Source organism: Neltuma alba, unplaced genomic scaffold (assembly GCF_004799145.2).
Source record: "Neltuma alba isolate B1F8T4 unplaced genomic scaffold, ASM479914v2 tig00002907_pilon, whole genome shotgun sequence".
Lineage (NCBI taxonomy): Eukaryota > Viridiplantae > Streptophyta > Magnoliopsida > Fabales > Fabaceae > Neltuma > Neltuma alba.
Genome location: NW_021633066.1, coordinates 816,791 through 831,259, shown reverse-complemented (window position 1 = coordinate 831,259; position 14,469 = coordinate 816,791). Strand labels below are relative to the sequence as shown.

Sequence of the window (14,469 nt, the reverse complement as noted above, 5' to 3'; positions counted from 1 at the left end):
AATAATCTTCACTTAACGGCGGAACAAGTGAGGCAGAGGATAGGAAAGCAATCATTTGACGGTTTTTACCCATTAAATAATTTTTTTAATAAGCTTGAGATCTAAACATAAAACCGTCAAATTTTATTAAATATTTCTTATTTGAAAATAAATCTGTATGTATTTGATGGTTGTCTCTTTTTGACGGCCAAGTTAAAAGTGATTGCTTGAACCATAGCTCTGTGATTGCCTCCTCCTCCTTCTATTCACGATCTTCTAATGGTTTCTCTTTTTCTTTGGCCATCTTCTTGAGCTTGTGAAGGTAGTGAGTTTTAACCTTTCCTCCATGTTCTTTTCAGCATATGTGGGTGTTTTTGTTTTGTCCTCTAGTTTTTGGGAGGTTGTTGCAATTTTTTTGGTTTCCCAATTGTTCAGATTCTGGTATAAAGGAAACAACATAACTCATAAATCACGGAGGTGCTACAGGTTGCTATTATAGCTTTATTCCTCCTGAGTCTTCCCAGATGATTAACTGAGACCTCCATATGCTGATTTTTTTTTTTTTATAAGAGTTATATAATATTTAATTTTTATAGTTTACTTTCATTTTTTTTATTCTCTTTGATTTTAAATTATTAGTTCTAGTCTCTTAGTGGGTAAATAATAAAAACAAGTATAAAAAAAAGCTTTGAAAATTAAAAAGTTGCATATCGATACTTGTTCACAAAAATTATTCTTATTTGCTCATATATTATTTGTCAAAACCAATATTAATATTGTAACAGTTTCTTATTGACAATTTTTTCATTTCCAAAATCGTTTTTTTACGATTTTTTCTAAAATAATACATGTTTATATTAAAATATGATATTTTAAATGGAGACGAAGATTAGAACTTGGCAGTAGTAACAGACTATAAGAAACAAAATGAATTAAAATCTTATATTTTAGAACTAAAATAAAATTAAACGAGGTCTTATATTAAGGACCGGAGGTAGTATATATCAATTGCAAAACATTTTGAACTTTATTTGTAATTGTTTTTGAAATTTGAAAGGTTAATAATCGTCAATATAAAAACTTGACATCTGGCTGTTTCCCACAATTTGACAACTTTCAATGTATTTTTTTATTACTTTTTATCAAAATATAATATGCATTTTATTTAAAAATGTGATAACAATTTTGAGATCAAAAAGTATATAATTTGAAAAGGGGAAAAGAAAGTATATTTGGCTCTTTAATTTATAAATTTACCTCACTGTGGCTCACAAAATGTATTCTTTAGTTTTTTTAAAAAAAATTTTAATCTATATATATAAAGTACAATTTGAATAAATTTATATCCAGTAAGCATAGGAAAAAGAAGAAAATGAAAAAATAAGTAAGAAAAATTTTGCATGCATGCATAATAACATTATGGAAAGGGAAACAATAGTCAAAAGAGGCATCGATCTCCCCACTCTAGGTAGTTATAACAATTTGGGAACAATCAAAACAATTCCCAATTAGTGCTTCAGGATGATGACAAGATGGCCCTCCTTATAAAAACTATGAAGAATGGGTTTACTTATAGTGATTCTAGAATAACTTCAAACTACTAATTCAAGTTTGATCCAAGAAATATAATACTCTTGTATAAATTTTTATGTAAACTCATCCCATACATAGGGTTCGATTCTGTATAAGGAATGAGATTTTCTGAAAAATTTAAAACTTTTTAAAAGTATTTTCAAAATATTTATTTAGTGATTCAAACTCTCAATTTAACCCTTTTCCCCTAATTTGGCATAGTTGTTTCCAATCCCTAACTTTAACACTAATAAAGCCTCTCTTCGCTAACCCATCGATTCTAGATATCACCATAATCCCCATTCGTCCATTTACGGCGACGATAAATTCACTTGCCCTTAACTACTTTGTTAAATAAATATAATAAACTAATAATAATACTACTATTCTACCGCCATACCGCTATTAAAGCAGATGGCACTTACCTGTCGGTTGTAAGAGCCATTACTTTCCTTTTTATAGAGTTGCAAGTTGGGATGAAAGCATAATTTTGAAAAGTTTCATACTAAAAATGGATAATTATAAAATGCCTGAAAGTTCAGAAAAATTTCATAAATTCAAGAAAAGTAGGGAAAAAGGTTTTAAGGTATATTCAAGAAGAATTTATTGGAATAAAAAAGCCTATGTTTGGCTAACTAAGTTATATTTAGTCAAAATTGCATAATTTAAAAATTAGGAAGAATCTCTTAAAAAGACATTTACATAATCTAAATTCTTATTTAGGTTATTAAATTTGTCAAACTCCAAATCATGTCACATGACCCAAAGAAGGATTTTAAAATTTTATAAAATGACTTTAATGCCCTTTATCAAGAAAGAAGAATTCTAAATTAACAGATTTTATTTCATAGTTAATACGTTTTAATTCTAAATTAATAACTTTCTGTCTCCATAACATATTTGCATAAGTCTTTGAATAACACTTGATCACAATACAACATTAAAAATTAACATGTTCTATTTCACAACTAACATATTTCAATTTTAAATTCACAACTTTTTGTTCCATAACATACTTACAGTAAGTCTTTGAATAAAGTTTGATCATAATATAATCTTAAAAATTAATATGTTCCATTTCACAGGTAAAGATGTTTCGATTTCTAAATAAACACCTTTTTGTTCCCATACCACATGTTTAATAAGTCTTTAAATAAAACTTTATCATAATACAACCTTGAAAATTAACAGGTCCCATTTGGCATTTAACATGTTTCAATTCTAAATTAACAATTTTATAGCAAGATCAAACTATCAAGACTAACAAAGGAAGATTTAATATAAAAACTAACTCATTATTGCCTCCTTGATCAATTTTCCAACTTTGCAATGGTAAATGCCAAGTGTCTCTCATTTAGAGTTCCTATGCAATGCGAGAATGATAGAAAATCCTCTTCTCTGTAGGTTGCTAATAAATGGATATTAGAGTCATTTCATAAAATTTCAAAATCCCTCTTTAGGTCATGTGACCTAATTATGGCTTTGAGAAATTCACTGACCCAAATAAGAATTTGAGTTATTTAAATGTCTTTTTAAGGTAATTTTGCTAAAAATTATACAAAGGTCCCAAATACCCACAGACTTGTAAAATTAAAGCAAAAACGACATAACTGTTAAATTTACATAACGCCCTTTAATTTTTGCAGTAGAACCCATGAACATGATGAAAGTACCAAAATACCCCTAACCCAGAAAAAACAAAAAAGGGTAAAGATGTAAAAATACGTATAAATTTTAGCCAAAATGCGTCCAACACTACATGCTTTTCAGATGTGCAAAAATATCTATGAGCGTAAGCATTGTACTCCCTCCCTTCTTGTTTATAAGATCTATTTTGAAGTTGTTTAAACATTAAATGCATTTTTTAATCAATTTTACAATTAATTAATTTTCCTATACATTTCTTTCCATCCTTTTTGTCATTATTACTTTATCTCGTTGATCCACTCATTTGAAAATTTAGGACCACTGCGTTGGGTTTTCAGTTTGAGGACATTTGTGATCTGCTGATTGAGGCACTATAAAGACAATTTCAAGGACCTCGCGGGGTCCCCCATCTTTTGCTTTTTCTGTCTTGGAGAACCATTCATCAAACACTCACACGCGCAAAAACTGTTTCCCACGTGGTGATTGAGATGGCTCCATCAAAGATCCAACACCTAGGATTGCTTCATGCACAAATTGGCTCTATGTGCGCACGCACACAATTTTAGTGTTAATATTTAAAATATTTTCGAATTTAAATTATGTTTGGCTCTAAGCCTACCCACAATCCTCCTTTTGGGGACCAACTTGATACGCCACACATGCACAGTCATTATTCAGTTAATCATTTAGTAGCTGCACGATTATTCAGCTATGCACCTGTACAGTTACTTAGTTATTCAAATTACACAGTTAGGCATATGCTTAGATATCCAGTTATGCATATGATTAATAATCAGTTAGTAATTGCTTAGTTATACAAATTAGTTAATGAGTTATGCAACTGTTCAGTTAGTCAATTATGCACAACAGTTATATGAGATTCAGTTAAATGATAGCAAATGTGCTTTAGTTAGTTATTCAGTTCAGTTTAGTTGTTTTGTAAAATGTTGTTCTCCGTGGCTTGTTTTGCATGCTCAGTTCTATACCATGTATAATATAAGAAATATGATTATTGCTACTGTAACACCTTATTCGACTAACCAGTAAACTTATCTTTTAATCAACCAAACCACACAAACGCTCAGGAACTTCATCCTAAAGTATGCAGGATCTCAATACTCTTTGTCATAGGGGTCTCACTTCAATACAAATTATACTTAAAAGTACTAATGTAAAAAGTAGCCTCAAATAAGAAATTAATAAAAACTGAATTTTTTTTAAGACTCAATCCCTAGTGCCATGGCACTTAAGTATAATATAGCATAATGTACTCAAGAGTACATTGGAGCCTTTAAGGTTCACTCATTTAGAGCCTTCCCTTGATCCCTATAAGATTTGTCACATGGAAAAGTGTTACATAATTGGGATGAGCACTAACGTCTTAGTAACCCAGAGTTCAACTATACAGATACAACCATTACCCAAATATTTTCATATTAGCTAGGCAAATAAATATTGCAACAGCTTAAATAATTATTAGCAAAAGATATAACTAATTTAATAATATACCATCTTCATATGCAATGGATGCTTTCTCCTTTATTGTTCCATCCAACCTTATTCCGTTGACTGAAACCATAGGCTTATACACGGTCTGGCCCACATATTGGACTGACCAAAGCTACTCTAGTACTTAGGATGTATCTGGCCAAAAATACAGAGTCCAAGCCTAGACTATGGCTCCCCTCCTTAAAGAACAAAAACCAAGAGGTGTCATTGTCCCACGTTCCCCCTCTACAAACCTGCTTAGGTAAGTATTAAGGAATGGAGCCCTAAAAAGGCCAGCCACTTTGTGCTAAGTGGAGACAAACCACATGGTTACAGTTTATCACATATATCCATATTATAAACTCCCAAGTCCAACTGGCTATGCATGTCATGAATATGTAACAAATCTATCATATGCAAGCATGCTTGAAAGAAAACAAATCACCATAAATTTTCACTAAACAACCAAAATGTATTCATGCTTGAAAGAGAATTTAAATACCATAGAAGATAATACTATCATATCCCTTCACCTTTTCAGTCTTATTTATTTATTTATATCAATTAGGTCAATAGAGTCAATACAAATTTAATCATGATAGATAAAGATTGCACCTACATGGACAAATCCCAAGTTGCCTGGTTTCTTCTAGCTCTTCAACAATCACAACAAAAATTCCAATAAAGAAGACTCTCGAAGAGAGTCTACAAAGTCAACATAATAAAATATTAATTTACAATTTGAGACTAAAAATTATATCTCATACTTATTTTAATTACGTGAAAGTTACTCTAAAACTTCAAAGTTATCCTAGAGCCCACAACACATATTATTAATTTCTTCTAATTAAATTTTCATAAGTACTATTAAAATTTTAACATTTCACAACAACTTAAATGAAATCCTTGCTTTATGTAAAGTTGAAGAATATATATATATATATATTTAGCCTTTATCTCATCTTTCAACACTAACCATTCGTAAATTTCCACATATATATATATCACCGAAAGTCTTACACACACACACACATGCCTATATATATATATATGTAAGTATACGCGCCTATTATTAGAGGGGAGGAACACCAAAAACGAAATAAAGTATGATGATATATATATGTATATATAGAGGCATATATACTTATTCATATTTCTATCAAGGGCGCGCGCACACACACACACATATGCATAGTGGTACGAAGAGGCAGAATCTGAAGCAAGGAAGAGAGCGAGGGAAGAAAGACGGCTAAATGAAGAAAAAAACATTAAGTAGTAACAAAGTAGTCAATGGTGTCAAATCAATCTCTTCCCTTTTCTTATTAATGTATATGCGTGTATATTCATGAATAGTAGTTGTCAAATGTGAGAGGGAGAGAGATGAAAGAGAAAAGAAAAGTAGATACACACCTTAATAAATATATGTATGTCTTGGAGATGATGATAAGAAGACCTACAGTGAACTAAAGGGAAAAGGACGAAAAGAATGAAGTAAAGAGGTATTATGAGAAAGGTAATAAAAAAAAAGAAAAGAAACCAGAGTGGAAAAGTTTACCTTGAATGTATTTTGATTTATAAAGATGGAATGTTTAGAGTAGAAGAAGGAGTAATGCTTTCTGAAAAGTCACAAATTCACGATAGTGCAAAAGCTAAAAGAAACTAAGTGGCGACAAAAGGATAAAGAATTATTGTTATCTACCTAAACATATCTTTATTCAATTAATTAATTGATTTATCTTATTGTTATTATTTGAAATCCCATTAAACCTAAACATATAACCGATTTATATGAAATCTACCATAATCAATCAATATAATTTTTTTAATGTTAAACTCAATTCTTTTTGTTTATATATAAATATAGGTATATATATTTTTATTAAACTTCATATAACAGATTTGAAATTTGAATTTCAAATCTATTTCATATTATTATTATGATCATCATCATCCATCGCTATTTTTATTCTACTTTTATTTTTAAATACCTATGCACTTATTTACAATTTTGTTTTATTTTATTTGATTCTCTTTTAAATCTCATTTTCTTGAATTTATTATTTTATATATATCTTTTATTTGCATGATCAAAGATTTAAACTAAACTTCCTATAAATAACTACTCATAAACCCAAATAAAATTTGAGATGTTACAGCTACTGGAATTCTTTGAATCTTCACCCCTCTCTTCTATTTAATCATAAGGCCCAGTTCATCCTAGGGGAAAGAGAAGTTGGTGGCAGCATAGCTAATATGAAAGGAGAGAAGAACTTAGTGCTTAGTTAATTAATTAATCTTGAATATATTATGTGTTATGTTTCCCTTTTTGTTTTGTGATATGTGATGTTTATATTTTTCTTCTTGTGAAGTTATGTAAATTTCACCGATATGACTATATGTACCTCCATAAGGAGGAGTTCTTAGGGGTAGTTCTAATGTAGCTAGGGTTTAGCATATTATATATATTGATAATATATTATGATATGAATGAACTAGTATTTACTCGTTATGATTTACTAGAGCCGGAACAAAAAAAAATAGAGTTTTCAGAAGTAATATTTGTACAGCTCTGATAAATATAAATTGCTATCGGGTTCTTATTTTGTAGCACAGAACTTTCAGGAAAATGGAGGTATATGTTAGAAGCAAAGTTAATTTAAGAAGTTTTAAAAATTTCACCTTTTTGGCGTAAACCTTCAACCATGATTAATAAGTCTACTTCCATCTAGATGTATAGAGTAGTGTGTTACACTTATTTCCTTCAACTCTTAGTCCTTCAAATCCTAACATGGTATAGGAGCTAGGTTATTCCACAACTGTGGTGAAAAAGAAAAGAAAAAAAAAAAGGGCATGCTTACAGTCTAGGTGCACCTATCAGTTTATGCATTTCAGTCGCTTCCCAATTCGCGTTGCTCTCTTCCTTCTAGCGTTGTCCAAAAGGAGTGGCTCTATTTAAAGTGTGGCAGCCTCCCAGTTCGCAACTCAGATCATAATCAGAATCACTCCCAGATAATCATGACTAAAATAAAAGGTATGACCCCTACTCTTATACTGTAAGTGCTCTTGTTCATTTATACTCAAAGTGTGGGAATACAGCAAATGCAAGGTTTTCAATCAGACGCCTTGTCCAGATGTGGCATCTTGGACTTCATTAATTAATTGTTGGGTATGCTCAGAATGGTCAACTTGAAAAGGCTCTTCATTTCCCTAATTTATTGCTCAAATCTGGTCTTAAGCCTAATCAAGTTACTTTCGTTAGGGTTCTTTCAGCTTGTGCACATGTAGGATTAGTGGATAAAGGGCTAGAATATTTCCATTCCATAAAAGAGAAGCATGGACTGATGCACACTGCAGATCATTATGCATGTGATGTAGATTTGTTGGCAAGATCCAGCCGATTCAAGGAAGCAGAGAATATCATTGATAAAATGCCCATAAAGCCAAATAAATTCCTTTGGGCATCTTTACTTGGAGGATGTACATAGGAACAGTGAATTGGCTGAACGAGCAGCGAAAGCATTGTTGAAATAGAACCACAGAGGCCGGCTACCTATATCACTCTGGCCAACATTTACGCTACTGCTGGTATGTGGGGCGAGGTAGCCAAGGTGAGAAAGGCTATGGATGTTAGTGGGATAGTGAAGCAGGCAGGTAAGAGCTGGATTGAGATCAAAAGGCAAGTGCATGTGTTCCTCGTTGGTGACACATCTCACCCAAGATCAAATGATATACATGAGTTCTTGGGGGAACTCCTTAAGAAAATGAAAGAGGGATATGTCCCAGACACAAACTTTGTGCTACATGATGTGGAGGAGGAGCAGAAAGAGCAAAACCTTTCTTGTCACTGTAAGAAGCTCGCTGCTGCTTTTGGAGTCATTTTAACTCAAACAGGAACACCAATCAAGGTTTTTAAGAACTTGCGAACTTGTGTGGACTGTCACACTACTATCAAATATATCTCTAAGATTGTTCAAAGACAGATAATTGTGAGGGATTCAAATTGGTTTCATTGTTTTGAAGATGGGAACTGCTCATGCAAAGACTATTGGTAGCACTTCAGCTATACAGACTTACCGTTTGACTTGAGGGTGGATTGACATCCTCCTTGCCAAAATCTTTGCCTGCGACGGCTGCATCAGCAGCCTTTGTTCCCAATCATTAAGAGGGGTTGCTGTCAAACAAAGGAGTTAGATGCCACACTCATCCACAGTTGTCATGTGGCGTCCTATAATGATCAAGATGCATGCCGTTATAGGATTGGGACACTGAGAGGTCATCCAAAGGTATCTTATCTTTAGAGAAGTTCATTGAAGTTAACTTGCCCTTAATTTGTCGCTTTGGGGTTACTCCAAAAATTAACCGAATTAATGCAATATAGTGCATAATCCGGGTCGTATTCACTTTGAGGAGCCGAAAATGAAATTAAATCCTAGTAAATAAATGCAAGTAACCTAAACTATAAAAAAGGATTTTTGATTTTGAAAAACTGTTAATTAAATACTACGAATCAAATTGAAATTAAAATACTTTTTTTTGTTTTTATATAAAAGTGATTAAAATGCATGAAGATTAAAGAAATGAAAATGAGACACACAAGTAACAATGATAATAATCAATCCTCCAATTAAACAACGCAGGCAATCCTCACTCCAAAAGATACGGGAGTTAAAACAATGAATTAAGAATTATAATCAAGCTTTTAATCCAACAATCGAGCCACCTCGAATTGCCACAAAATATTTTCTCAAAATCCTAATTTACTAACTGCAACCAGAATAGTAAAATAGAATTAAGGATGCTAAAAACCAATGCTTAATTAAAATTCTTAAATCCAAAATAATAGAATTAAAGCTAGTAAGAGACAATATGATCCAAGATTCTAAGCCACCTTAGAAAATCACAATATATTAACTCCAAAATCAATACAAATGTCATAACCACAACATTATAATTGAAATCAAAACTATAAACAGCCTAATGTCAAATACTAAGCAATAATTCAGTCACAATAATCTCCAAATATAATCAGATTAAGCAATACAATTATCCCAACAATCAGAAAAACTATCCTAAGACCTAGGAATTGTTAAACAATTATTGAGTAAGAAATTAAAGCAACTAAAACTCCCCTTTGATGATCCAAGCTCCTGCCATTATTGTTGAATTGGAAGATTATGAAACACTGGCCTCGGTTTGCCATAAAAAATGCCATAATTAGAGCTCTGTTACAGGCTTCCATGAAAGAGACGTGATGAAGTCGTCAGACCGAGAAGAAGAAGACGCTGATATACTCAAGCTGAATCCTTCACTCTGTTCGTGCAACACCTCACTTTTATATACTAATAGGATCATTTTAACGACAGTGAAATCATTAATGTCAGGTTTCCGACCTGGGAAAAGACAGGGATTTTTTTTTCCTTTAACATTGGAATCCATTGATCAAATATTTCAAACCTTCAGATAACTGATGAGTGATCCCATATCAACCCTGCTTTCAACTTAATCTATTATCACCTAAAATAATTTCGTACTATACAATCTTATAATATTATATTAAAATAAAGCAACGCTCTTGGTAGATAGCATTTACGTGCACCTGGCAATGCTCACCTCCTTGTTCTAGAGGATACAAAATAATATTTCCATAAAGCAAGTAAAGTTACTTGCCCAAATATTTTACTATACAATTTACAGAATTATAACAGGTATCTCTGCTCTTCAATCAGCTCACCTTCTTCTTAAACATCCTCCTTATCCTTCGAGTTACTAGCCTTCGCTGTTCATCATGAATGGGAGGGTGAGATTCTAAAGAATCCCTGTAGTAGTAATTTCCATCAAACAAATGTGCAGATCACATAAAGCATGCAAAACAAGCCATATGGAACATAACCTTGCAAGCTAATGCAATTAAGCATTTATGCGCAATGACAGATAGACAAGCTGAATAAATAATGCGCAAATAATTGGCAATCACTGCCCCATGTCTATCAGCTACACGTGATCACGGCTAAATAATCCATGCAAGGAATTAAGAATTACATGTTCTCATGCTTTTTGAATAGCAATATGGCACAAACAGACATGCAGCAATCATACACAAGTGTAAGGGAGGAAAGAACTACTACCTGAACCTTCTGCTTCAAAATCAAACCTTACTTGTTTCCTTTCTCTTAGCTTCTTCGGTGGGCTTTTGCAGATATCAAAACCTATTATTTTAGTAAGGGCAGGTTAATGCTTGATCCAACTAAAATTCATAAATTAGAAATCTCTCTTTAAATCCCAATCCTTTTCAATCTCTATTAGCCTTTAATTACTCTTATCCCCTTGCCTTACAAGCTTACTAATCGAAAGTGTGTACACATACACAAATATATACTTTATAGCACTTCCCATGCCAAACACCTAACACTTAGGCGCCTATGCTAGAGTATAAATTATTATTTTTGTACTTCTAACTTGCTTCTAAAATTGGCTTGGCTTAATTAACTTCATACTGTAATTTCCAAATCCATACAATTCTTATCTATTATATTTTAAGGACAAAGTTATGTCTCACAAATCCTCTGAATCCTTTCAACAACAATAACTTGATTCTATAAACATTCTTTAGTCAATTACAATTCCTCTTCACCATTTGCAAACCTTAAGAACACAAATTTCCTTCTTGTTCCTTGAGTAGCTTTAGGATATCTAAAACCAATATTTAATCTTCTAGCTATCAAGCATAAGCTAAGTCTCTATTAATCATTTCTTACTTCATTTGATAATTCTCTAACTTCTTCCTAATGTATACCTTTGAAATAATTTTCAAACACTATAACTACTAATTTACCCATTTAAAATTTCCTTATCTTAACTCATTTCCAATCTAACTCTTTCTCTCTCTCTATATATATATATATATATGTACATGTATATATCATTAAACAGTAACATTGTTTCCAAACTTACACTCTCTAGCTCATCTATTTTCAGATTCAAAATTACTAACACACGAAGACATAGATAAATATATTTTACTTCATTCTGCCGCTGCACACAAAACCTCAATCCATAATCCTTACTAAAAATTTTCTAACAATAGGGTTGACTTAGGATAAAGAAGTAAGCCTTATCCAAACCCACATATAGAGCGTCTTTCCTTCAAATCCAAAAGACCCGATGGATACCCCCCATTCAAACAGCAATATAACGTATATTCATATGATCCTATATATATATATAGGTGAACCGAAATCATAACTGTATATATATTTATATGTCATCAACCTTTCTTTTCCACTAAACCCGAAACCAAAACTTGCAGGCATAACAATCTCCATTCGGTAAACTTCAAAAACAGAGCAACAGCACATGTATGTATCTACACACATATACATACATACTTATACCGAAACTATATACACACACGCACACACACAGTAGTCGGCCAACACGGAGCATATATATATATATATTATACTCCAGCACGTTACAACCCCCCCAAGACAATAACACACATAAGTATATATATATATATATACGTTTTGCATCTTCCTCGGTCCCTTCCTCCAAACCGTAACCAACCTTAAACAAAAGGTTCTCCCCCTGTTTAGAAATGGAAAAACCAGACTTCCCAAAGCTTTTAACCCCTGTTCGACCAGCAACAAAACAGAGCAAGGAACCTACATGCAAGCCGATTAATATATGCGTACATATTTCTCCTTCAACCCATGCAATCCGACCCTCAACACTAGCAGAAATCAGATGCCATTTCCTTGATTCATTAAACCCAGAACCAGAACAAGAAACCATACATGCAAGTCGAAAACACATTCAGTTATCATCATCAAGCGCTTCTCTTCGACCCTTCTCATGATTTAAATTCTTTCACAGCTCTCACTGACTTAAATCCCCCCAGAAACATCGACCAGTGAAGAACTTAAAGTGGGAAAACGATTTCAGAGACTTACCTTGACCAAGAATCACGGTTGCCTGTGAAAATCTCTTCCTCCGATCACCTCTTTGTCGGCTTCAACTTCCTCAAGTTACTCTCGGTCTCTCAGCTCTGTCTGTCTCTCTCTCGTGCTCTCTCTCTCGTTCTCCTTCTCTTTTTTCTTCTGGACACCGAATGAAGTGAGTTAGATGCATGGTAACCAGCTGTTACATGGAGGAGTGAATTTAGACGCGTGGAAGACCAGCTGTGCAACGGAGAAACGATTCAGCCGTATTGAGGAGGAGGCAGCACGTATATTATATGATTGCTGGACCATTTTGCCCTTCTAAATATTTATTCTTCCAATCCTATCCCTTCTCCTATTTTTTTGAAATATAAGATATATCCAGAAATTAAACCAAAATATCCTGAATGGATTTTTCTTATCCATCACAACTGGTTATCCTAAAATTCTCAGATTAAATATAAATCTCTAAGTATTTTTCCATAATTTCCAGAGAAAATAAACCATTCTTCTCTTAAAATTATCTATTAAAATTATTTAAGCCATTTTTGGGGAAATACCTTTTCCAAAATGTCTCTAAACCCTAAAAATCATCATTTCATAATTTTCCCCCCTTTATTTGGCAAATAAATAATTTTAATAAATTTTTCTCTTTTCTACTCATCCTAAATCATAAAATTCAGGGTGTTACAGTTCGCACGGCCGTCACTGGTTCCGCCATGCCGTCTTCTCTCTGCCACCAGTGAGAAGACGCAGAGAAGGTGAGCAGCGAACGGAGAGAGTGCTGGAGGTTGTGATTATGCTCTCACTCCTCTCTTCTGCTCGTGTTTTCTCGTCTCCGTCCAGCTCCTCTCGCGCCGTCAGTTCGCTTGTGTGTGTGTGTGTCCTCCCTGTTTTTCCCAGCCGCCCAGCTCGCCTCTTTGTTTCACGCCGCCAATGAAGATGATGAATAGTGCTTCCTCCGTGTTGCATCTTCCGCCCTCTTAGATCTTCCGCCCTCTTTGATGAATAATAGGTTATTAGTGGGGGGAGCAAAACGCAACGTTTTGCTCCCTTTTTTAAATTATTTTTTTATTATTTTTTTTTAATTTTAATTTTATTATTATTTTTTTAAAATCTTCCAAAAACTTGCAAACAAAATTCAAGAATAAGGTAGCATTAATTATCCTCAAAAACCAATTACTCACAATTAAACCAAAATATGACAATTTTGCCCCTATAAAATATTAATTCAAAATAAAATATATTAAATCAATTAAGGCTAAAAAGACTGATTAAATTGACAAAACCCACATAAAAGATATCAAAATATATAAAAATAATTGAGTTTGTCAACTCCCCCACACTTAGCCTTTTGCACTCTTGGGCAAAACATCATTAAAGAATAATCCAATAGAGACACTCAATGCAAGCAAACATAAAACTAACTAAGCATGAATGTGTAATTAACTCAAGCAACCTTTATTCCTAATCAATCAACATCATAGAATACTTCAGTGCAAAGAAATTAGCACAAGAAACATAACAAGATAAAAGAAGAGAAACATAATAGAGCTCATATATGGTACAAGTGTTTCACTCATCTCTCAAATGGGAAAAATTTCACTCAATCCACCTAGATTAGCACCTACCATAAGCTTGTAGAAATTCTAATATCTCCACCACTAACATACCTTAGGTTCATGATCAAGGGGACTTGAAGGGTTGTAATGTCGAAAAACAAGGCCAAATGAATAAATGGACTAACAAGTGAAATGCATGAGTAATAAAGTATCAACTCAAAGTGAGTTAAAGTACAATCATGAAACAACACCAATGTGCAGATTTTAACCTTTTGAGACAG

The 14,469-nt window shown here is 32.9% G+C and overlaps 1 pseudogene; it reads left to right on the top strand.

Moving 5' to 3' along the window:
- The first annotated feature begins 4,874 nt into the window (after positions 1-4,874).
- LOC114739765 (pentatricopeptide repeat-containing protein At4g37170-like) lies at positions 4,875-8,738 on the top strand (annotated as a pseudogene).
- The last annotated feature ends 5,731 nt before the right edge of the window (positions 8,739-14,469 follow it).